We start from the raw sequence: 26589 nt of genomic DNA, 5'->3' as shown, positions 1-26589 counted from the left end.
TGATTATTAGAGAGGGAGCCGATATTCCTCCGGCGAATATGCGAATCAAGTGAAATGACCCCTGTGAGCAGGGTTTTCTCAGGGGGGTTTTCCCTTCCAGATACCAACAGAATGATCGCTTGATAACTCTTAAAAGCAACTTTCAACCTTTGCTTTTGGAACAGTTTAGAAATGCAATGTCACAAAAATTGACCCGTTGAATCACTTTGGACTATATAATACCAGCTGTGCCCACGGCCAAAGAGGGAAAAGCATGTAAACATGCGTTGTTCTATCTTAAACGATAGCAGCAACCAACCAAATTGATCTTTTCCCTTAAATGGCTAGTTTCATTCCAAAACTGTTGTGGAGAGAATGAATCCAAGTGTGTAACTTAGTAAGTGTATATTTTACTAACTTAAACGAGTGAAACACACTGATGCCTTTATTTAAACTGTTTATACATGTAGATGTGCCCACAATTTAAAGATCCTTGGCAGCATTTACTGAGCCCCATGCCCCTTCCATGGAAGGAGAGAGCTGAGAATCAGAAATACTCTGCTCAAGGTTGACCCCGCTTGTTCCAGAAGTTTCATGCAGAGCCATTTTCAGCTCCTTAGAGGCTCTCATAAGGAAAATAGGCACGAGAGTCCAACTCTTCAAATAATGTTAAATTTATTATTTAGCAAGGAGAGAAGGATTTAAAGTCTTGATAAGAAAAATACTGCTCCTGGCATATAAGACTAGATTGTGTTGTTAAAGGAAATGCACCCATACATGCACACACTTTCTGTGGTGAAATATACTAGAAGGCAACAAAATACACTAGGAGCTTGAGGTATAGTGCCTCAACTAAAATGTTCAGCGCTAGACACTCCACATTTTCCAAGAGGAAGGGTCCCCACAAGTAGCTAGAATATAGGAATAATTTTTTTAAAAGATGGAAAACCTAGATTCCCACAAAACCCTGCTCCAAAAATGTACAGAAGAGAAACTCTTTTTGGCCAAGAGCTGCATGGTGTTTTTGCTTTTCAACCTGAAAAACAAAGATAGTGCAAAGGGGTATTATTCTTTCCCATCTGATACAAACTTGGGGGGGGAGAAAAATGTGCATACACAAACATATCTGCAAATCTACAAAGGCATGATGTATTCATAAGCGTTAGTATACTACTGTGATTTGAGTCCTAGGATTTAGCGAGTCTAATATTTTTATTCCTGTGAATATTTCTCAGCTGCCTGGGATAACCTGAAAGTTTCTAGCCTCCTTTCTTAGTGGCTCCATGTCTGAGAAAATAACGGAAAATGAAATCAAAAGCCCTTATTTCATCAGCTGACACAGGCGGGACAGCGGAGGGATCACAGGCTAAGGCTGGCAACCAGCCCTTTTTCTCTCAGAGGAAAATTACCAGAACTCTTTGCAGAGCGGACGCAGAGCAGCCAGCAGTGCTGCCTGGTGTTCTCCTCTCCTCTGAGACTGAGCAGACAGAGCTTTATAAACAAGATGGCAGAGAGAAGCCAGGATTCCACCCCGAAGCAGAGCAGGCCACCTCCAACCAGGTGGTCCTCGCACAACGAATGTGGACATTGAACAGACAGCATGAAACACTAATGGCAAAAGCAGCGCCTAGAACAGCCAGCTGTTCCTAGCATAGCTGTGACACTGGAAGACAGCAGAATGGCCCTTGTGGCAAGGGTGGGTACTGGATTTTTCATCATACGGTTGTGGAAATGGAAGCCCCCAAGAAACCCACTGGCTTATCCAGTCACCCGGCAGACATGAGTCAGTGTCACGGTGCACACCCCTGACTCTGCCCTCCGTGCATCTGCTCTGGGATTGCAGAGGTGCTGGGGCCCATGGGACTCCCAGGACAGAGAACAGAGAGGAGGAAAGTCAACTGAATATTATATTGTATTATAGAGATAATAGAGACGTCAATCTATTGCCTGAGGTCATATTAGTTATAAGCCTTATAAGCGTAAAGACTTCTGACTATATCCTGCTATACTCCAGCTCCTAGTAAGAGAACTAGCTCAAAAAGGTGCTCAGCATATATGACATGAATGAATGAATGAACACATGAATGAATGAAACATTACCTACTTTTCCTCCATAACCAACCCTAATCATAGAAAAAGCTACATGCATGTGTGTGGGGGGGTGTGGGGGTGTGTGTGTGGCTGTATTTCCATTGATTTCCAGCTTCTGAGGTACAGTTGGCCTTCGGTATCCACAGTTCTGTATTTGCAGATTCAACCAACTGGAGATCAAAAATATTCAGGAAAAAAAAAATTCCAGAAAGTTCCAAAAAGCAAAACTTGAATTTGCTGCATGGCTGGCAACTATTTACATAGCACTTACAGTCACAACTATTTACATAGCATAGCATTGTATAAAGTATCATAAGTAACCTAGAGATGATTTAAAGTATACAGGAAGATGGGCATAGGTTATATGCAAATACTATGCCATTTTATACAAAGGACTTGAGCATCCTCGGATCTCGGTGCTCACAGGAATCCTGCAATCAATCCCCTATGGGTACTGAAGCAACTGTACTAAAACCCAGAGGAAAGATATTGTACTAAAGGAAGATACTATACTAAAGCTGAGAGGAAAACATGATCTTTGTCTATGCATATAGTTAGACCATGAAAGTAAAATATGGTTTGGTGAAAATGTCCTACTAGTTGGAGATTTTGAGTCTAGCAACCCCATGGATAAACCATATATCTGAATATTTCAGTATTCAATTCTTATCTTCCCTTTGTGTGTAGGAACCTGAGCCATCCCTAGGAAAGGGCATATGGGGAAAACTGTACCAAGATCAACACTCTGGGGAAAGGGCTGTTAAGGCACCACAGGAAGGAGAAAAGCAGGCGGCTAGCTATCAGCTGGCAGCTGCAATAGAACTGCTATCTGTTGGTCCCTGAAATGCAACCACAGGTATCCTACCACCATCATCATCCACTGTCTCCTGGTAAACCCCTCAAGTTGCTTGTTATCCCTCTCTGGTACCTCCTCTCAGAAACACTTCTTCCCACCAGCCACATTTCCTCATATGAATGCTCTCATTCCACGGATCACATCTACTCTGGACATTCTCTTTAACTAGACTTTGCCCATATTCCAATTTCAGGTGAGGGATGCACCCCTTCCCTCACCTCTGGCACTTTGGAGCCACCACCCCAAAAGGAATGCAATTGGTCTAGAAGAGGAACCACTGTAAGCCATTAGCCCATTTCCAAGCAGACTCTACTGAGTGAGGGAGTTTCTACTTTCAGAGCTACCATAACAGGACAATCTCCTGGGAAGATCATTGTCAATGACACTGTCAGCCAGGTTCCATGTGCTCTTGCCTCCACCATGACCTTCTCTTCTTTAGGCTAGAGCATATTTCAAGAGTACCTTTTCCAGGCTGTACTCACATAAAGGGTAAAAAGACACAGCACTAAATATTCTTCACCTATACTTGCTTTCCCAGTTTAGGTAGGTCAACAGTGCTACTGCCCACTCACCCAGCATGGAAAAGCCAGCATATTTCCATACGTCTACCGAGCACAGCCAAGTAATGTGCTTAGTTCTCAGGAAAAATCTAGCTTTTGGATTTTAATAATGGATGTCTGAATGGGTTCCAAAGGCCCTCTGGGGTTGCCAAGGTTATGTTTTCTTGCAGTCTTCAGCTGAACAGGCTGAAAGGGAAGGTTCCTAAGAGCTGGGAGATAGTATGAAAAGGAAAATAAACAGAATGGAGAGACAGCTGGAGGGTGGATGCCCGAGTTCCTTCTGAACTTTGTACAGGGAGACATCACATGTTCTCTTCTCTTCCTTCAGAAGCAGGGACAGACGGACATGGCCCTACCTCATGGCCAGACGGGAACCCCAGCTTGCTTTTTGAAAATCCATGGGCATTTTTCTCTCTGGTCCTGAAACTGATACACTAATATCGAGGACAGCCTTCTTTTCACTTCCTTTCTGTCTTGATTATCACTCTCTATGCTTTAATCTCTTCTAATTTCCTTCTTCTCTCTGTTTTTCATAGCTCTGTTCTTAGCCCTCCATCCCATTCTCACCAAAGTAAATGGGAAAAGAATTCTCAGGAGGGGAAAGAAAGTATAACTTTCTCATCACAAAAATAAACTTTTGGTGTTTATCCTTAGAGATTATCTTAAATAACATATGTCTTTTCACTCATTCGATAACTGTCAAACTCAGAGCAACAGTCAGCTCTACCCACCACCAGTCCCTCCCATCAGTAAACTTACACAGGCCTCTTAGATAGCCTCATCCACCAGAGGGCAGACATCAGAAGAAAGAAGAACTACAATCTTGCAGTCTGTGGAACAAAAACCACATTCACAGAAAGATAGACAAGATGAAAAGGCAGAGGGCTATGTACCAGATGAAGGAACAATATAAAACCCCAGAAAAACAACTAAATGAAGTGGAGATAGGCAACCTTCCAGAAAAAGAATTCAGCATAATGATAGTGAAGATGATCCAGGACCTCAGAAAAAGAATGGAGGAAAAGATCAACAAGATGCAAGAAATGCTTAACAAATACCTAGAAGAATTAAAGAACAAACAAACAGAGATGAACAATGCAATAACTGAAATGAAAACTACACTAGAAGGAATCAATAGCAGAATAACTGAGGCAGAAGAACAGATATGTGACCTGGAAGACAGAATGGTGGAATTCAGTGCTGCAGAACAGAATAAAGAAAAAAGAATGCAAAGAAATGAAGACAGCCTAAGGGACCTCTGGGACAACATTAAATGCAACAACATTCACATTATAGGGGTCCCAGAAGGAGAAGAGGGAGAGAAAGAATCAGAGAAAATATTTAAAGAGATAATAGTCAAAAACTTCCCTAACATGGGAAAGGAAATAGCCACCCAAGTCCAGGAAGCACAGCGAGTCCCATACAGGATAAACCCAAGGAGAAACACACCGAGACACATAGTAATCAAATTGGCAAAAATTAAAGACAAAGAAAAATTATTGAAAGCAACAAGGGAAAAATGACAAATAACATACAAGGGAACTCCCATAAGGTTAACAGCTGATTTCTCAGCAGAAACTCTACAAGTCAGAAGGAAGTGGCATGATATACTTAAAGTGATGAAAGGGAAGAACCTACAACCAATATTACTCTACCCAGCAAGTATCTCATTCAGATTCGATGGAGAAATCAAAAGCTTTACAGACAAGCAAAAGCTAAGAGAATTCAGCACCACCAAACCAGCTCTACAACAAGTGCTAAAGGAACGTCTCTAAGTGGGAAACACAGAGAAGAAAAGGACCTACTAAAACAAACTCAAAACAATTAGAAAATGATTATAAGAACATACATATCGATAATTACCTTAAACGTGAATGGATTAAATGCTCCAATCAAAAGACACAGGTTTGCTGAATGGATACAAAAACAAGACCCATATATATGCTGTCTACAAGAGACCCACTTCAGATCTCAGAACACATACAGGCTGAAAGTTAGGGGATGGAAAAAGATATTCCATGCAAATGGAAATCAAAAAAAAAAAGCTGGAGTAGCAATACTCATATCAGATAAAATAGACTTTAAAATAAAAAATGTTATAAGAGAAAAGGAAGGACACTACATAATGATCAAGGGCTCAATCCAAGAAGAAGATATAACAATTATAAATATATATGCACCCAACAAAGGAGCACCTCAATACATAAGGCAACTGCTAACAGCTATAAAAGAGGAAATCGACAGTAACACAATAATAGTGGGGGACTTTAACACCTCACTTACACCAATGGACAGATCATCCAAAATGAAAATAAATAAGGAAACAGAAGCTTTAAATGACACAATAGACCAGATAGATATAATTCATATTTATAGGACATTCCATCCAAAAACAGCAGATTACACTTTCTTCTCAAGTGCACATGGAACATTCTCCAGGATAGATCACATCTTGGGTCACAAATCAAGCCTCAGTAAATTTACGAAAATTGAAATCATATCAAGCATCTTTTCTGACCACAATGCTATGAGATTAGAAATTAATTACAGGGAAAAAAATGTAAAAAAACAAACAAAAAAAACCAAACACATGGAGGCTAAACAATACGTTACTAAATAACCAAGAGATCACTGAAGAAATCAAAGAGGAAATCAAAAAATACCTTGAGACAAATGACAATGAAAACAAGATGATCCAAAACCTATTGGATGCAGCAAAATCAGTTCTAAGAGGGAAGTTTATAGTTATACAAGCTTACCTCAAGAAATAAGAAAAATCTCAAATAAACAATCTAACCTTACACATAAAGGAACTAGAGAAAGAAGAACAAATAAAACCCAAAGTTAGCAGAAGGAAAGAAATCATAAATATCAGAGCAGAAATAAATGAAATAGAAAAAAAGAGAACAATAGCAAAGATCAATAAAACTAAAAGCTGGTTCTTTGAGAAGATGAACAAAATTGATAAACCATTATCCAGAATCATCAAGAAAAATAGGGAGAGGACTCAAATCAATAAAATTAGAAATGAAAAAGGAGAAGTTACAACAGACACTGCAGAAATACAAAGCTTCCTAAGAGACTACTACAGGCAACACTATGCCTATAAAATGGACAACCTAGAAGAAATGGACAAATTCTTAGAAAGGTATAACCTTCCAAGACTGAACCAGGAAGAAATAGAAAATATGAACAGGCCAATCACAAGTAATGAAATTGAAAGTGTGATTTAAAATCTTCCAAAAAACAGAAGTCCAGGACCAGGTGGCTTCACAGGTGAATTCTATCAAACATTTAGAGAAGAGCTAACACCAATCCTTCTCAAACTCTTCCAAAGAATTACAGAGGAAGGAACACTCCCAAACTCATTCTATGAGGCCACCATCACCCTGATACCAAAACCAGACAAAGATACTACAAAAAAAGAAAATTACAGACCAATATCACTGATGAATATAGATGCAAAAATCCTCAACAAAATACTAGTAAACAGAATCCAACAACACATTAAAAGGATCATACACCATGATCAAGTGGGATTTATCCCAGGGATGCAAGGATTCTCCAATATATGCAAATCAATCAATATTAACAAACAATATTAATCAATCATATTAACAAACTGAAGAAGAAAAACCATATGATCATCTCAATAGATGGAAAAAAAATAGATGGAAAAAAATAGATGGAAAAAAAGCTTTTGGCAAAATTCAACACCCATTTATGATAAAAAACTCTCCAGAAAGTGGGCCAAGAGGGAACCTACCTCAACATAATAAAGGCCATATATGACAAACCCACAGCAAACATCATTATCAGTGGTGAAAAACTGAAAGCCTTTCCTCTAAGATCAGGAACAAGACAAAGATGTACACTCTCACCACTATTATTCAACATAGTTTTGGAAGTTTTAGCCATGGCAATCAGAGAAGAAAAAGAAATAAAAGGAATAGAAATTGAAAATGAAGAAGAAAAACTGTCACTGTTTGCAGATGACATGATACTATACATAGAGAATCCTACGGATGCCACCAGAAAACTACTAGAGCTAATCAATGAATTTGGTAATGTTGCAGGATACAAAATTAATGCACAGAAATCTCTTGCATTCCTATACACTAATGATGAAATATCTGAGAGATTAAGGAAACACTCCCATTTACCATTGCAACAAAAAGAATAAAATACCTAGGAATAAACCTACCTAGGGAGACAAAAGACCTGTATGTAGAAAACTATAAGACACTGATGAAAGAAATCAAAGATGACACAAACAAATGGAGAGATATACCAAGTTCTTGGATTGGAAGAATCAATATTGTGAAAATGACTATGCTACCGAAAGCAATCTACAGATTCAATGCAATGCCTATCAAATTACCAATGGCATTTTTTACAGAATTAAAACAAAAAATCTTAAAATTTGTATGGAGACACAAAAGACCCCGAGTAGCCAAAGCAGTCTTGAGGGGAAAAAACGAAGCTGGAGGAATCAGACTCCCTGACTTCAGACTATACTACAAAGCTACAGTAATCAAGTCAATATGGTACTGGCACAAAAACAGAAACATAGATCAGTGGAACAAGATAGAAAGCCCAGAGATTAAACCCACACTCCTATGGTCAACTAATCTACAACAAAGGAGGCAAGGATATACAATGGAGAAAAGACAGTCTCTTCAATAAGTGTTGCTGGGAAAACTGGACAGCTACATGTAAAAGAATGAAATTAGAACACTCCCTAACACCATACACAAAAATAAGCTCAAAATGGATTAGAGACCTAAATGTAAGACCAGACACTATAAAACTCTTAGAGGAAAACATAGGAAGAACACTCTTTGACATAAATCACAGCAAGATCTTTTTTGATCCACCTCCTAGAGTAATGGAAATAAAAACAAAAATAAACAAATGGGACCTAATGAAACTTAAAAGCTTTTGCACAGTAAAGGAAACCATAAACAAGACGAAAAGATAACCCTCAGAATGGGAGAAAATATTTGCAAATGAATCAACAGACAAAGGATTAATCTCCAAAATATATAAACATCTCATGCAGCTCAATATTAAGGAATCAAACAACCCAATCCAAAAATGGGCAGAAGACCTAAATAGACATTTCTCCAAAGAAGACACACAGATGGCCAAGAAGCACATGAAAAGCTGCTCAACATCACTAATTATTAGAGAAATGCAAATCAAAACTACATTGAGGTATCACCTCACACCAGTTAGAATGGGCATCATCAGAAAATCTACAAACAACAAATGCTGGAGAGAGTGTGGAGAAAAGGGAACCCTCTTGCACTGTTGGTAGGAATGTAAATTGATACAGCCACTATGGAGAACAGTATGGAGGTTCCTTAAAAAACTAAAAATAGAACTACCATATGACTCAGCAATCCCACTACTGGGCATATACCCAGAGAAAACCATAATTCAAAAAGACACATGCACCCCAATGTTCATTGCAGCACTATTTACACTAGCCATGTCATGGAAGCAACCTAAATGCCCTTCGACAGATGAATGGATAAAGAAGTTGTGGTACATATATACAATGGAATATTACTCAGCCATAAAAAGGAACTAAATTGAGTCATTTATTGAGACGTGGATGGATCTAGAGACTGTCATACGGAGTGAAGTAAGTCAGAAAGAGAAAAACAAATATCGTATATTAATGCATGCATGTGGAACCTAGAAAAATGGTACAGATGAACCAGTTTTCAGGGCAAAAGTTGAGACACAGATGTAGGGAACAAATGTATGGACATCAAGGGGGGAATCTGCCACCAAGGGGGTGGGGATGGTGGTGTGATGAATTGGGCAATTGGGATTGACATGTATACACATGTCAATTTATACACGTGTATAAAATTGACGACTAATAGGAACCTGCTGTATAAAAAAATTAATTAAATGAAATTCAAAAAAATAAAATAAAACAACTGTCAAACTCTCTACTGAGCCCTGTGCAGAGGGCATCAAGGGTAACAGAATAAAAATCCTGCTATCCTAGGAATCCCAGTGTTAGAATAATTTTTTTGTGTGCCTTAAGGTTTTCATACCGATAGAAGCAAGGCATTGTTGGAATACAGTGCAATAGTCTTAACTGTCCCCAGCGATATAGAGGAAGCTTCTTAGAAGGTGTGACATTTGAGTTTAAAGGATGAATAGTAATTCTCTGTGCAGTCAGAAAAGGGAAAGAGCTTATGAGACTAAAGGAAAATCATCTTAAAATATGAGAAGATGAAAAACAACTTCTGTATTCAGGAGACTGCATTCAACAGCAATATTTAGAGATGAAGACTATACAAGTAGGTAGTGGCCAGGGCAAGAGGGTCTTATGCTCTGCATTTAAAGGTTTAGACGTTGTCTCATGCAAGTAGGAAAAACTGAAGTGTTTAAGTCACAAAGCATCATGATCAAGTTTGCATATTAAAAAAATCCCTCTGCTATGGTGCTGCAGATAATGCAGCCAGGACAAGATGGAAGGCAGGGAAACTAGTGAAGAGGTACTGAGAAGTCCAAGCCAGAGATGGTGAGAATCTGAAGTAAAGCAGTGGCATGGATTTTCACATTTTTTGTCATTCAGTTACCAAGGTAACAGTTTTTTCCTGCCTCATATTGCGATGTGGAATCAGACAAGACAATATCTGCATTCTAAGACAAGATCGTGTGTTTTTCTTTGCTTATATCTACTAAAAATTATCTTGGCCTAAGCTCTCCCAGCATAAGTGAGTGGCAGTGATGGTGGGTTGTCATTGTTGGTGATGAAGATGTTGATAATGATGATGACATAGGTCCACATAGAATGTGAGATCAAGCTTCAAACTCCCCTGAATTAAAAGTGAACACCAATTATTCCTTCAAAAGGTTTGAAGTTGTTTCTTCAGAGACAAGAATACCATTATTGAAAGCCATTCTCGCCTTCAACTAGGTCACCCCCAGACACTGCTGAACATCCAAGCCAAAGAACAGAAAGATTTGCTGATTTTATGATGCTGGAACTTAAATATAGAGCTAGAGGCTTCCTTATGTGCATTCTGGTTGATGTCTTCTCTTTACTGCTCCAACAACACCTCCAGGCTCATCTACTACCCTGCTCCTTCTTCTCGAACTTTCACCAAAATTTTCCACACCTCTTGCCCTTGTACATGCTTTTCCATCTGACTAGGAGTCTTTCCCCCAATCCATTCTGCCTGGAAGACTTCAACTCATCTCTCAGTCTTTAGTTCCAAGGACATCACTACCTCTTTGCAAGCTTCTGTGATCCCAGAATGGAGTTGGTTGATCAACACTTAATGTGCTCATATCACTGTACTCAAAACTGTGTTATAGTACTTAGATATTGCACTGAAAGAAAGAAAACCTGATTGAATGAACAAATTAATGAGGAACTATAATCATAGGAAGACAGCAATATAACAGTGAAGCACAGATTAGAAAGTTAATACAATCGAGTAGTGACTAGTGATTACGAACCAGGACAAAATGGCACGTGTAGATGTATTTTTCTGGAGAGAGAGTCAATAGTTTATAAGATTCTCAAGGGGGTCTACAAAACAAAGTATTTAGAAAAATGTTTTTTCTAAAAGAGTGAGAAAAAGTTAACATAAGACATTCTAAAAGAAAATGAAATATTCTAATGTATTTCTGTTGAGTCTTGTTATCCAATCACCTTTATGGAATTGATTCATTAAATGTACCAACCAGGAACAGAAATAGTAAATGTAAACACATCAATTAAAAACCAGATTTTAACTCAAGCAGGAATAATAATAGAATGATCCAATGAGTTCTGCTCTCAAGTCAGACAAAGCCACATAAACTATCCAAAATCCAATAGAATATAACTTTAGATATCCTTAGGTGTTGTATGGGCCTAAGAATATAAGAGGTTAAAAAGATTCTAAAATATATAAACTTCCATTTTTTTAAAACCCCATCAAATTCAAAGATTTAGACAAAGAAGGGGAAAGATATGTACACATCATAAGACCTTATCAGCTTAGCGGGAGCCTTGAGCTTCTCCCAGTACACAGAAAAATTAAAATAAAATTATGTTAAAGTAAAATTAAATTAAACTGCATAACTCACATTCATGAAAGTGGACTAAGTGATCATTCCCCTCATAAAGTCAAGGAATCTTTGACATTATAACATAAATAAACTTAGCACATACCCTTAAGATTACAAACAAGAATACAGATATATTCCTGGCCTAAATTTCTCCTGGTAATAATATAAATTGCAACGAAAGGAGCTTCCAGGGCCCAAGGTCCTTCCATTTGTCCTGACGTGGTCTGCAGCATCAAGGACTATGGGGGGCCATCTAAAGGAGGAGTTGATTCTTTGTTTCTTTTTTAAAATTTATTTAATTTTAATTTTAATTTTTTTGCCTGTGTTAGGTCTTTGTTTCTGTGAGCGGGATTTTCTCTAGTTGCGGCGAGCGGGGGTTACTCTTCGTTGCGGTGCATAGCCTTCTCATTGCGGTGGCTTCTCTTGTTGCAGAGCACGGGCCCTAGAGCGCGTGGGCTTCAGTAGTTGCGGCACATTGACTCAGTAGTTGTGGCTTGCGGGTTCTAAAGCGCAGGCTCAGTAGTTGTGGCGCATGGGCTTAGTTGCTCCGCAGCATGTGAGATCTTCCCGGACCAGGGCTCGAACCTGTGTCCCCTGCATTGTCAGGCAGATTCTTAACCACTGCAACACCAGGGAAGTCCAGGAGTCAATTCTTTTCCAGCTATTTCCTCCAACACAATGTATCAGAAGACACATTGCTGTCGTTGTCCTTTTACAGCATGAGTTCTGGCTGCCAAGCCAACAGCAAACTTCACATCAGCACATCCAGTCCATCAGGAGAATGTGGCCACTGAGGGAAAATCTGAAGGAAGAGCTGTCTGGTACCCAGACAGACTGGGCCCTGTGAAATTGCCCTGGCCACCCTCACGGGCAGAGTCTCCCTTTTAAGTCAATCGTGCACTATGACCAGAGACCCAGGGACCATAAAATTTACCCACGTGAAAAGTGCCATCAAAGAATGATGAGCTTGACTCTTCTGCAAATCACAGATACCACAAAAATCTAGAAGGGAATGACTAGGTGTCTTCTCCCTGTAGCAGCTTTAACCTAGAATACAAAGGTGGTGCTCTGAGGCATCCTGATTGATCAAAATTAAACCTCAAAGAGCTGTGAGGAGACACAGAACAAGAAACATCAGATCTACTAGTATGTTCTGGAAAACCCCTAGGCTAATAATACTCACTATGAAATAAGAAGTCTTGACCCTTTCTCCGTTGTGGTTTGCTTCTGCCCCCAGGAAGGGCCCCCTTCCCATCCTCACCTTGTCCACCTCCCTCAAATCTCTCTTATAGTATCTTTCTATAATCCCTAGAAAGTTATAATATCAGCTAAATTAGAATACCGGTATGAATGTGTGGTTCATATATACACAGAATGTGGAATAATGAGGACAGTTAGCCCCCAGAGTCAAAAGAACTTTATATCATCTTTCCTAAAACTTAGAAATGCTGAAAAAAATCTGTGACTTTGGAAGTGTATATCTGAATCATTTTTCGGAAATATATTTTACCGGTATTTAATGTGCCTTTGCTTTCAAAAATGCATATTTGTGTCCCTTTTTAAATGTCTACTATGACTCCCTTGTTAAATTTTTTTTTTTAAGGAGAGAGAGAAACAGACACTGAGATGAAAACAAGATGACCTTGTCCACAGGAATGACTTAATGACCATTCCAGGACCTTTTTGGCAATAGTCCATCTCTGCATTTCTAGAGTGTGAAAATGCAGGAGCCTGAAACACTGTGCCAAGCCAGAGCAGCTGATCTCCTGGCATCCTTTTGCCAACCAATATTCATCCAGAATAAGCTCCCTCCTGCCAATTGGATTATCGTATAGGTACTCGCTACTCAAAATGTGTTCCCCAGACCAGAAGAAGAAATATCACTGGGCAACTTATGAATAAGAGAAATTCAGAATCTCAGGTCCTCGCCCCAGAGCTACCTGACCATAATCTGTATTTTTCTAAGATTCCCAGGCGATTCTTGTGCACATTAACATTTCAGAAGTCCTGGTGTACAATATACTATCTATCTTACCATTGGCACCTGGAGGACAAGAAAGGGAGAAAGGCATTCACATGTCTACTTCAACTGATGGAGGAAGGAAGAGAAGAACTGAGCTATGGGCCCTGACGTGTTCTTACTTGGTACAGGAAGAAGGATACTTGGATCATGATGATGGTGTGTCTCTCTTAGATGGACTGGGAGCTTGCAGACTCGAATGATTTTTATAAATGTAATTCAATCTCACTCGACTTCTATTCTGACTGCTAGCTAATATTTTTTTGACCATTTACTGTATGCCACAAACTATGTTGAGGTCTTAATATGTACGATCTCACATAATCCTTTTAGTAATATATCAGTAGGTTCTGTTACCTACCTCCATTTGCAGAGATAGAGGCCGGCACAGAGTCATTCATTAACTTGCTCAAGGTCACACAGCTAGTTCTCTGTGATTCCCTCTGGGCATGTCGAACCCAAAGCTCACACTCTTATCCTTAGTGCCAACGTCACTGCTCCTGTGTGGGACAAATGTACATGGCATGGTAATGAGCAGAACCGTTATGCACATGCACATTCAGATGACTGAGCTGCAGATGGCCAGCCAAAGAAGATAACGATGAAAGTTCAAGGTTGCAGAGAGTCAGAGGCCCAGATTAGCTTCAAAGAGAAAGTCAGAGCTGTGTGGGGAGGGACCTTGCTCTGGCCACAGGGAAGTGGTCCTCAGGCTGTGATGTATGGTGGCCAGGGCTCTGTGAAAAGGCTGCTTTTTGAAGCATTTTGCTGAGGGAGGGGCAATCAAAGCTGATGTCCCCCTTGAATGAAGCATTCAGAGCTACTAAGAGTCCCATAAACGCATGACTGAGATGAGTATTTCTCCATCTCTGCTCTTCCCCTTTAAGAGGACAGCGGGAGAGGTCAAGTTATGAAGGGAGCAGGTAGCCGGGAGGGGTGATCGGTGGGGACAATGAATAATGGTGGGAGTATTGTAAGAGGGCAGCTGGGAGACTGTAACAGGAGGAGACAGCGAGCAGACATCCAGAGGAAGTGGTTTGCATGAAGGCTTGCTAAGAGCAACAAAGGTTCTGGGAAAACTGAGGACGCCGTGGGAAGGTGAGTGACCCAGAACTTACAATATGTGCTTCTTGAGATCAGACGATGTCTACTGACTGTCCCATTTTTTAAATTGGAGCCCCAGTGGATAAACAAGGTTTCCAAATCTGAAAAATCTTCATTTTAGTCAAAATACAGCCTGATTTCCCTTGAAGGTCATCCCATCGTGTCTTCAGGACACCTAGGCTCTCCTGAACTTCGGAGCACAGACGTTAGGTTTCCAAACAGGTGAGTCTACCTTTGAGGATTAGCAAAAAAAGCAAGAGCAGGAGCAGTTGGTCTGTTGCTAAGGGAAGATTTTTGTGTGGGACACGGGCTGGCCTCACTTCTGCCAGATCAGATGTGAAAATCTGCCAGTGATTATACCCAGTGCAAGAGTTTGAAGTGGCCCCCACTGACCAAAAAGGTGGCCTCTGGATTCCCACAGCCTTTAGCCTCCCTGAAGAAACAGGACTTGAAAAGATGAGACTTTTCAGAAGTTGTTCCATCTGAGATCCTGGGGTTCAAAGGTGTCAGTGGTGTAGCCAATGAGAGAAAGCTGGCTAGCAATGTTGCTTTCTTTAATAGGAGTTTTTAATTTTATTTTATATGGGAAATTCTCTTTAATCTTAAAACAAAGAGATTTATTTTAAGTCTTTAAAAAAGTCCCTTAAATTAATGTTTGAGCCACAGGACCAGAAATAGAAACATGCTACATCAAGAAATGATCATAGATTCGTCTTGTATTGTCTTGTTTTCTTTCGTTTGTTTTGTTTTCTCATCCCCCCCTTAGGAATTTTTTTTCTTTTATTTGTAGTCTACTTAATAGAAGAAGAAAGCGGACCAGTTCCGCAGACAAAGCTGAGAAAGGTTCTTTTCATCCAGCAAGAGTGTGTCCTCATTCTATGAACACAGGCTTAGCAGACCTGAATAACAAAGGGGGAGGAAAATAGATGTCTTAATTTACATCTTTTTATATTTTCTATCCATTAACCAATTTTTGAAGTTATAGACATCCTTAATTCCTTTATCTTTTAACTTTTACACTAAAATTAAGAGCAATTAACATACAACTATTACACTAGTACTGTATTCTGTACCTGACTTTATATTTATCTTTATGAAGTGAGTTTTATACTTTTGTAAGCATATATCCAAACTCATCAAATTGCATACATTTAATCTGTGCAATTTTTTGTGTATCAATGGAGCTGTTGAAAAATGATAGCTAACTTTCAAAAAAGAGAGGGGGAGGGGAGTGTTGGGCCAACTTGTCACATCCTCAGGGAGGCAGGTGACAGGAGAGACTTTCAAAGTACCATGGACTCAAAGGGCCTTCTGGGTGGAAACAGTCCTGGACTATATTTTAACCCCCAAGGATTCACTGTTACCAAAAGTGGGGGTCTGGCTGCTCGCCACTCAAAAGCCATTAAAGAAGCAAGGTTGGTGGAAAGGAAAGTTTGCTTTATTTTGGATGCCAGCAACCCCAGAGTCGGGGTTGGAGGGCGGACTCCTGTCCAAAGGCCAACTGCCCTCCACCCCAGTGACAACCAGTGGGGAAGAGCTTTTACAGGCCGAGGAAGGGGACTGCATGCAGAAACAGCACGGTCAGCTCTGACAGGCATCTTGAAATTGGTCATCAGTGGTCTGACCAGTGTCATCTTGATTGTTTTATGTACAATTAATCTTCAGTTCCAGGCTTGGTTTGTCCCATTTTCTTGAGACCAATTCTTGGAATTGTGGCAGCTTATGTCATGGTTACAGTCTGGTCATCATGTAGTTAACTTCTTCCACCTGATGGGGATTTCAGTATCTACAAGACAGCTCACAGGATACGGCTCAGAATATTACCTATAGCCCTTGAGAAGGAACTAAAGGTCCTTGACTTTGCTTAATGACTAAACTATTATTATTTGGTCTCCTTTGACTGTTTTCCTTTGTTTCTGCATTTTTCTCACTTCTCTGATTAAACTTATTTTTTGGTTAAAGTTTTTCCACAGACAAAAGGCAGGTGGAGGACAAGGTGGGGAGGGCGGTTGGGGGAGAGGACCATAGGGTCCTGCTCCATTTCATCATCACTGCCTCAGTTAGTCTTAAAATGCCCCCAATACCGGAATTCCCAAGAATTTTCCTCCCAAGAAGGGGGAGGAAAACAATATAGGAAGGAGCATGGAAGCCAGCTGAAAATAGTTCTTAATGACTTAAAGAAGGATGGAGACAGGATGACGGGGGGAAACGACTCCGCAGACTCATCGCAGGACATAACCTACACAGAAGAGTCGTGTCTTCCTACCAGGTTTAGAAATCAGCTGGTGATTTAAAAACTTGCCAGAGAATCATCAAGTCTCCATTCAAGGTACGTGGGGGTCATATCCGGGCACCACCATCAGAATCCAGGGTGAGCTGGGGACCCATTCTTCTAGACCCTTCAGAAAAAGCCACTCAATAGCTTGTTCCCACCTGGTGAGGGCATGTTGCCACCCTGACCCAGACAGGAGGGTGACCTTCAGGGGCACCAGGCCACAAATGCAAGAAGAGGAGCTGAATGAAGGGTAAGCAATACTGATAAACACCTATGGTCAAGGGAAACAGCTTTGGTTTTTCAACATATGATCACCGGTAGGAAAGAATTAGAATCAGGCTGAGTTGAGGGTAAGTAGTGTCCTTAGCATCGTGCTAGAGAAAGCATGGATTCCTGCAATGCACCTGAAGAACCCAATGCGTGGGTCCTTCTATGAAAGGACCCTTTCCTCCTCTGGATTTCTATAGCACTTTGGTGAAAAGCCTTCTTAAGACATACATTATATTCTTCCTTGTTTCGTGTTTATTTGCATACTTTTCTTTCCCTTTTCTTATTAGATTGTAAATTCCCTAAGAACAGAAACCGGTTCTCTTCATCTTGTTTACACCCACTCCCCGGGGGGCTGCATCCACCTGGACCTCACTGACCTCGGATGCAGCCGGTGTAATGGCAGCCTGAGCACACCTCCGCGGTGAGAATAGCCCCTGGGGAGAGCCCACACTGCACACGTCCCGTGACACTGAAATGCACCTTCTTGAGCCTGAGGCATGGCTGCTTCTCTGGGAGAAGTGACAATAAATTGTTTAAATTCAAGAAGATATTTTAGTGAAACAGAGACCATGTGAAGACAGCCCTTGTGCAATATAAATAGCAGACAACGAAGCACGGAGATTGCATTTTGAAGGAGAAAGACAAGGTCACTGTGCCCTCAGGGCTCATTAGTGGAAATAACACTTCCAGGAAAATAACATCTTTTAAAGATGTTTAGAAGTTTCCTAGGTGATCATGAAATTTCGGGTAGCAGTGTGAAGTTTCCAGAATATACAGAGCATGCCATCTGAGAGCAACTTGATTGGCAATTAGGACAACACAGAATCTTGGGGCTAGTCTCCCCTTCTTCAGCCAATAGTTAAAAAAATCAGTGACATGGCGGGGGCTTGATGTTAAATAATGGGCTAAAGCCCTTGATGGCGATAACTAATAATATTGGTGTATGCAGGATTTAATCTTTAACTTGATTTCCTGTGGTGACTAGATGATGAGCAGGAAGACTGGTCATTTATTCCTTGATAGATCCTTTCTGCGGGTATATGAACAATGCAGTAAAGCAGGAGGAATCACAGATTCTACCCTCTTGTGTTCTCCCTCCACCACCACCCCAACAGCAGCCGTGGTGAGGCCAGCAGCCTTCACGTACAGGTGGTGCTCTTGGTAAGACATGCAGGGAACTGTGCTGGCCAACTGCCTCTGTACGTTTACTGTGCAGAGATTATGTCCAAAGCCCACAAAGCAAGGCAAAGACATTCAAAAAACATGAAGTCAAGAGTCAAGCAGACCTGGTTTGATGCCTAGCTCTTCCCCTTACCAGCCTCGTGCAAGTTTCTTAACCTTTCTGAGCCTTAGTCTTACTTATCTGTAAAATGGCAATAATGCTAATAACTCCCTCGTGATCGTTGTGAAAATTAAATGAGGTTAGGCTTGGCGGAGTGTCTAGTTGCTGATGAGTACTGACAGAAACAATATTAACATTATGTGTATTCATCTCTGAAAAGGCCTTGTAAGTGAACCATCTTTCTTCACAGAGAATGAGCCATTTTTAAGCCATCACTCCAGACAGGGAAAGAAGGAGGGGCCCTTACTGATGGTGGAAAACCACGGATCAGCTGGGCACATGTACAGATTTCTACCTTCAAGCTTAGAAGACAACTCTTTGATCAAGGCTAGTTAGCACTCTGCAGGGAGCCTTTAAGATCCTACAGAGGAGACACTCCTTAAACATTTCACGTCATTGTATGTTTATGGTTCCAGAGTAACCAAGATCTTTGAAGACCGCTCTTCCATCAGTCATGTTCTTTCCACTGCTCATGGAGAAAGATCTCTTGGTTTGGTTCTGGGATGTGACCATAAAAATAGGGATGGCAGACCCAAAGCAGTGAAGTAATACCCTGCAAGCTGAGTGGGATTTAGAAACTTTGCATCATTATTAATGAAAAAGGGGTGGAGTGACAGTGGCCATCATTAGGCAACTCTTGGCTTTTCCCATCCCTGATGACTGGAATTATACAGCCAAGACTGCCAAGGATACTCTGAAGAGGACAACATGAGGGACGGGCATTTTTTGAGGCTGATAGACCTCAAAAGGGAGAAGGCATGAAGTTAAGTCACTTCAGATGATTGACAGATGTACGTCAGCATGCATCAACTAGCTTGGCCAGCAGAGTCTCAGTGCCTGGGCCTGACCTAGGCACCAGCCTCATTTGATAGGGCATCATGGACCAAAGTACAATAGTGCTAGATGATAGGGCTCATGACCAAGAGGAAGTGGAAGAATTTTTTTTAAAAAGAGGAATGAAAAAGTTTGCCAGATGCTCAACAGGAATCTCTCTAAAACAAAAAGTCAAAAAATCTTTTTTCTCAGCTATGCATCTGCTATGACCTCACCAATCTTCATTTAGATACCAATTGGTTGACTTTTTTAAAAATGGAGAAATCAGAGTCACAAAGTTCTAGAACCCCTTCCTGTGTACGACCTGACTTCACTTCTCTTAAAATTGGGCAAATAATTGCCAAATGTCAGTGTGGAGTCCAGGGCTGGTCAGAATCACCTAGAGAACATTTATAAATTACAGATGCTGTGAGCTTACCCCACATACACTGACCGAGGACTCCAGCGGTGGAGCCCCCAATGTTTTCAGCATTCCTGATGCTTCTGATGGGTAACCAACTTTGGGAGCTGCTGGAATAGGCCATTTCCTAGCCCAGCTTTACAGAGCCTGCACCAGAACGTCATTATTGGTTGTCCTTGGAACTCGCCATCTGGAAGTTGTCCAGCAAGTTCCAAGAAGATAACGTGATGCCAGTAGCCCATTCCTTCTACTTATCCAGGGGTTTTCCTGCTCCTCTGCTGCAAAAAGTCCCTCCTGCCAAAGCGCTAACGCTTTCCACTTAAATTGGTCTTTACCTTGAGCTGTATCTGAACCTCCCTGCTCTCAAAGTGGAATCCAACTTACCCCTTCTCACGCTGATGACTTTACCTGTTGAGAGTCTTGTAAATGCGACATGAGTTTGTCCTTGAAACACAGTGGCTAAAATATGACAGTCCAGCAAAAAAATCATGGAACAATAATCACTCTGACAGGTGCCCAGTAAAAGTCCTAATGTACCCATGGATTTTTTGCTGAAAAAAATTTAAAAAGATTGTTTTATTTCAGTTCAGTGTGTGTGTGTGTGTGTGTGTGTGTGTGTGTGTGTGTGTGTGTGTGTGTGTTGTAGGGGCGGAGAGATTTAGAGTCAGATTTAAGCAAAGCAATAAATTAGTCATGTATTCCAAAGGAGAGGAAACTGGGGGAAAGACAAGTTTCTCTTTTATCACTTAGGAAAGATACCAGGGGTGCAGAGGCAGCAGAGGTGAGGAGGGTGGGAGAGTAGTTTTTCTTTTTTAATCACGGTTTGTAAATGGTATAACATGTATTGCCGTGACTAAACCTCCCTAAATCATATTTTAGAGAAAAAAAATCCTTTAACCTCCAGTCTTCCTGTGTGAGGAAGAAAGATGTCATGGAAACCATGCTTGTGCCAAAAGCACGAGATGGTGAAAATGATAGGACTGTTTCCATGACTCCAAGAGGAGATGTTGATCTCCATACAGAGACGGTTATCAAGCCTCAGGAACGGTCCCTTGGCTGAGATGCCCTCGACCACTTTGTCCCAGTTACTCTCTGTCAATATTCTACGCAACCTTTAAAGTCAAATTCAAATTTGCCAGCTTTGGGACTTCCCTAGTGGCCCAGTGGATAAGACTCCAAGGTCCCAAGGCAGGGGGCCCGGCTTCAATCCCTGGTCAAGGAACTAGATCCCACATGCATACCGCAACGAAGAGTTCACATGCCGCAACTAAGGAGCCCGCCTGCCACAACTAAGACCCAGCACAACCAAATAAATAAAAATAAATATTTTTTTTAATTAAAAAAAAAATTGCCAGCTTCCCCAGAAATGTCCTCCCCCTTCGGTTAGAGGAGGCCTTCCTTCCCCTGAACGTTAGTTCTTCAGACCTTGAGTTGGAGCAATGATTCTCAACGGGGCGGTGACTCTGTCTCAGGGGACTTGTGACAATGTCTGGATTCATTTTTAATTCAAGTATAGTTAATTTACAGTGTTGCGTTAGTTTCTAGTGTACAGCAAAGTGATTCAGTTATACATATATGTATAACATATATAACATATATATAACATGTATAACATATATGTACATATATGTAGTCTTTTTCATATTCTTTCTCTTCTGTTATAGGTTATTACAATATGGTGATAATAGTTCCCTGTGCTATACAGTAGGTCCTTGTTGGTTATCTAGTTTATATCTAGTAGTGTGTATCTGTTAATCCCAAACTTCTAATTTATCCCTCCCCCCCCCTTTCCCCTTTGGTAACCATAAGTTTGTTTTCTATGTCTGTGAGTCTGTTTCTGTTTTGTAAATAAGTTCATTTGTATCATATTTTGGTTTCCACATATAAGTGATATCATATGATATCTGTCTGTCTCTGTCTGGCTTACTTCACTTAGTACAATAATCTCTAGGTCCATCCATGTTGCTGCAAATGGCATTATTTCATTCTTCTTATGGCTGAGTAGTATTCCACTCTATATATGCACCACATCTTCTCTATCCATTCATCTGTCGATGGACATTTAGGTTGCTTTCATGTCATGGCTATTGTAAATAGTGCTTCTATGAGAAAACGCTAATTCAAAAAGACACATGCACCCCAACGGACATATTTTTGATGGTCACGGCCAGGAGGGAGGTGTTCCTGGCAACCACTGGGGAGAGGCCAGGGGGCTGCAAAACATCCTACGATGCACAGGACAGCCCCACAGCAAACGACTTTCAGCCCCAAACATCAGCAGCGCTGAGGCCGAGAAAGCCTCCCTGCTCGAGGGTGACTCGTGTGCTGCCCCAGCAGCGGCATCTGATGCAGCTGAGCTCTCCTTCCTCTCGATCTTCCTCCTGCTTGGCTTCGAGGACATCACACTTTTTGGGTTTCCTCCAACCTCGCTGGTCCCTCCTTAACTCCCCAACCTCTAAACATCGGTGTGTGCCAGGCTCGGTCCTTGGACTTCACCTCTCCACCATTGTCACTTTAGTCCATGCCTTTAAATATCTTCAGACCTACCGAGACCTGACTTTGCATCTCAGTCCAGACTCCCCTCTGAATTCCAGGTTCGTAGATGTTAAACATCTCCACGTGGACATCTCCGGGGCATCTCAAACTCAGCACATCCAAAAGTGAGCTCCTGATCTTTCCCCCCAAAAACCTACTCTCCAACTAACCTCAGTTCATATGGAAATTTCATCTGCTCAGTTGCTCAGGAAATAACCTCCCGGTCATCTCTGAGTCCTCTCTTTGTCTCAAACACTCCTTCAACCTACCATCAAATCCTACTGACTCAAAATATATCCAAAATCAATTATCACCCTGGCCCAAGCCGCCATCATGCCTCGACCTAGAGCATCACACTCGCCTCCTAACGGGTCTCCCTGCTCCTACCTCTGTCCCCTTCTCAATTCGGGAGCCAGGGGGATCCTTTTAAAATATGAATCGGGGCTTCCCCGGTGGCGCAGTGGTTGAGAGTCCGCCTGCCGATGCAGGGGACGCGGGTTCGTGCCCCGGTCCGGGAGGATCCCACATGCAGCGGAGCGGCTGGGCCCCGTGAGCCATGGCCGCTGAGCCTGCGCGTCCGGAGCCTGTGCTCCGCAACGGGAGAGGCCACAACAGTGAGAGGCCCGCATACCAAAAAAAAAAAAAAATCAGATCATGTCACTTCTATATTCAGAATCTTCAATGGCTCCTATCCATGCCAAGATAAAAGCCAAAGTTCGTAGAATTCTTACATGTTTTCACACGATCCAGCTGCTACAGAATCCCCTACCTACCCCCAGCGGCATCTCTCTGACTCGTATCTTACTGATCTTCCTCCTTGCCTCTGCAGCCACACTGGCCAGCCAAATACATTCCCACCTCAGGACCTTTGCCTTTGCCGTGCCCTTTGCCTAGAATGCTCTTCCCCTAAAATCCCCAAGGCTTTTGCCCCATCAATCTTTCAGGTCTTACCGAAATGTCACCGGCTCAGGGAGGTCACATGATTTTAAATTGTAGCCCTCCACCTCCCCTCGTCGGTTTTAATACTTTTCCCATAGTGCATATCACCATACTTTTCTTATCTAACTTGTCTAATCCTCCCAATAGGATGCAAGCTCTCGACAGGCTGGGGATTTTTTTCCATTGCTGTCTGCACAGCACCCAGAGTAGTGCTGTCTGCAGTAAATGCCCAGTGTGACAAAGGAACGAACCCCCAGTTAGACTTCAAGATTCTCTGGGAACGTGAGACGCTTTGCATCACCCCACCCAGCGTCTTGCCCACGTCTCTTTTTGCTTCTCCCTGACATTGATCCCTCGTATAGGCAGGCACTGTACAAGGAGCTCTCGTACACATTCGTAATTTCATTTACTTTGTTAGGAACTCGATCCATTTCTAATTGAATATTCAATCTGAATGTTTAAAACATCGAAAGGTATCTTCGCCACAGTGAAGGCTTCATCGTGCCTTCTAACCACTTTATCGATCTACCAGGAGTCTGGCTGAGACTACAGATCACGCCTCAGAGGAGAGGCTGAGAGCGGAGTTCCTGCACCATCTTGTTGACGGACTCGGAACTACACCTCCCGAACCGGTCTTCCCGTGTCCCAGCGTGTGTGAAATGCTGCTTCTGTTTACTGCTCTCCTCTCCACCCCCAAAGCAATAAAACTCCTCCCTCTCCTCACCTTCCTGACGTCCCAAACTCCTCCATGACTGGGAGTGCTTTCGATTGGTGATCTCACTCTTTCAGGAAAGAAATCAATTTCCTCCTGGCCCAAGAAGGAGAGAACTGAGGGTGCTTGAGGTATTGACTTCTCCCAAACTGTTCTTCTGCTTAGCAGCTTCACCCAATTCTAGTCCTTAAGTCAGGAAATACTGCAGGTAATGTCAGTGTTTCATATCCAAAGCTGCTCTCCTACGAGGCATGCTTTCCTTGTCATCGTGGAAGGCCATCTCAGCCCCAGTTTCCAAAATTCAGCACCCACCAGCCTGTTGGGAGTTCTATAATACGCTTTTATTTCACTATCAGAACTCAGGCTTTAGATGTAAATCATCCTGGGAGAAGTGCAGCTTGATTTCCAATCATACCAACTTAAATGTCCGATAGACAACCCACAGGCAGGTATTAAAGAGTAGGGACAGAGAAGGAAGGTCACTTGTCACCCAGAAGACAAAGTCTAAAGGTAGACACCAAGGGGCAGAGGCTGTGACAAAGAAAGGTCAACAGAGCCCCCAAATTCAACTTCACACACCCTACTCTTTGCTTTATGTTCAGCCTACCTACACACAGAGTGATCTCACTACTTCCAACCTTCTTTTTTTGTGATATGCGGGCCTCTCCCGTTGCAGAGCACAGGCTCCGGACGCGCAGGCTCAGCGGCCATGGCTCACGGGCCCACCCGCTCCGCGGCACATGGGATCTTCCCAGACCGGGGCACGAACCCGCGTCCCCTGCATCAGCAGGCGGATTCTCAACCACTGCGCCACCATGGAAGCCCTACTTCCAACCTTTGTGTTTGGGACTAGGCAGGGGCAAAGGGGCAGATCCATCTTCATTTCTGAAAATTCGACATTAAAATAATTTATAAAGCAATTCTATTACTCTCAAGAACCACAAACTACAAATTAACTACAGTCACCAAAGTCTGAGAAAAGATTAGGGACACAGATGGGTGGTTTGTAATTAGCACATGAGTTGCTTGAAAGGAGCTGGCACTTCTGAAACATGAGAAGCCTCTCCAATCACTTTAGCCAAGATGCAGGGGTTGGTTTGTTTCTGTGAGATCTGTAAAGAAAATGAACGAGTGTGGAGTCTTAAGTAAATGTAAACTGTAAGGAGAAGGGAAGAGAATAGACAGTTATGGACAGCCTATTTATGGCAAGCTCTATACATATTACACACTTATTTATCTAAATTAATAACTCTCTTCAAAGGCCAGCTATGTGACCTTGGGCTAGTAAGGTAACCTCTCCAAGTCTCATTTTCCTCATCTGTAAAATGATACTGATGTTGTGGAAAACTGTGAAGATTCCTTAAAGCCTTAAGCATAGAATTACCCTATGGTCCCACCATGCTACTTCTGGGGGTACACCCCAAAGAAATGAAAGCAGGAACTCAGATATTTCCACATCAATATTCAAAGCAGCATTAGTCACCATAAACAAAAGGTGGGAACAACCCAAATACCCATAAACAGATGAATGAATAAACAAAATGTGGTCTATACGTACAGTGGATCCAGCTTTTTAAAGGAATGAAATTCTGACACATGTTACAACATGGATGACCCTTGAAAGCACTGCACTGAGAGAAAAGAGACAAACACAAAAGGACAAATATTGTACTATTACAATATTTGTAATTTACTAATTTGTAAGTTAGTCTATTTAAATGAGGCACCTAGAATAGGCAAATTCAATTCATAGAGACAAAAAGTTGAACAGTGTTTACTAGAAGGGGAGGAAGGAGAAATGGGGGCACAGTTTCAGTTTGGGATAAAGAAAAACTTCTGTAAATGGAAGGTGGTAATAGTTGCACAACATTGTGAATGTGTGAATTGCACACTTAAAAATGGTTAAAATGGTAAATTTAATATACATTTTACCACAATAGTAAATAGATAGATAGAAAGCAAGAAGATGGTGCTGAGTTACTATTCAAAGTCATGTGTTTCTCAGTCCCCCAAAATCAATGTTCTTTCTTATATTGTCTAATTCCAAATGGGTTGGATTATGGATTTGTTAAATTTTATTCTATGCAAATAAAATTTTATTCTGTGTTGAATACATGTTGTGAATTAATTGGGGTGGTTTTATTAATTACTGAAGCACAAAAAGAAAAAGCATCCTAATGAATTTTTCCAAGTACATAATACACGAATCTTCCAGCTTTCCTCCTGAGCTGGACCAGTCATGTCCCCTGGGAGACCCCAGCAGGGCACCAATTTCTCTTCTATAGTTCGATGAGAAAAGTCTCCATGATGTATATATATATATATATATTTTTTTTTTTTTTTTTTTTTCATTTGACTGTGTTGGGTCTTCATTGTAGTGCATGGGCTCCTCATTGTGGTGGGTTCTCTTGCTGCAGAGCAGGGGCTCTAGGTGTGCGGGCTTCAGTAGTCGCAGCACACGGGCTCAGTAGTTGCGGTGCGTAGCTCAGTAGTTGTGGCTCGCGGGCTTAGTTGCTCCGCGGCATGTGGGATCTTCCCAGACCAGGGATCGAACCTGTGTCCCCTGCACTGGCAGGCGGATTCTTAT

The 26589-nt window shown here is 41.6% G+C and overlaps 1 protein-coding gene and 1 long non-coding RNA gene across 2 annotated transcripts in view; one reads left to right on the top strand and one right to left on the bottom strand.

Moving 5' to 3' along the window:
- ACSL3 (acyl-CoA synthetase long chain family member 3) overlaps positions 1 to 26589 on the bottom strand; it is a 127241-nt gene that overhangs the window by 6668 nt on the left and 93984 nt on the right. The gene's annotated exons all lie outside the window — the stretch shown is intronic.
- LOC136793629 (uncharacterized) lies at positions 16876 to 20352 on the top strand. Its single transcript, XR_010839224.1, has 2 exons — positions 16876 to 17024; positions 17528 to 20352. It is a non-coding gene; the product is annotated as an uncharacterized lncRNA (long non-coding RNA).

Source organism: Kogia breviceps, chromosome 2, assembly GCF_026419965.1.
Source record: "Kogia breviceps isolate mKogBre1 chromosome 2, mKogBre1 haplotype 1, whole genome shotgun sequence".
Classification (NCBI taxonomy): domain Eukaryota; kingdom Metazoa; phylum Chordata; class Mammalia; order Artiodactyla; family Physeteridae; genus Kogia; species Kogia breviceps.
Note: the sequence above shows the minus strand (reverse complement) of the source record. Positions and strands in the feature narration are given on the sequence as shown.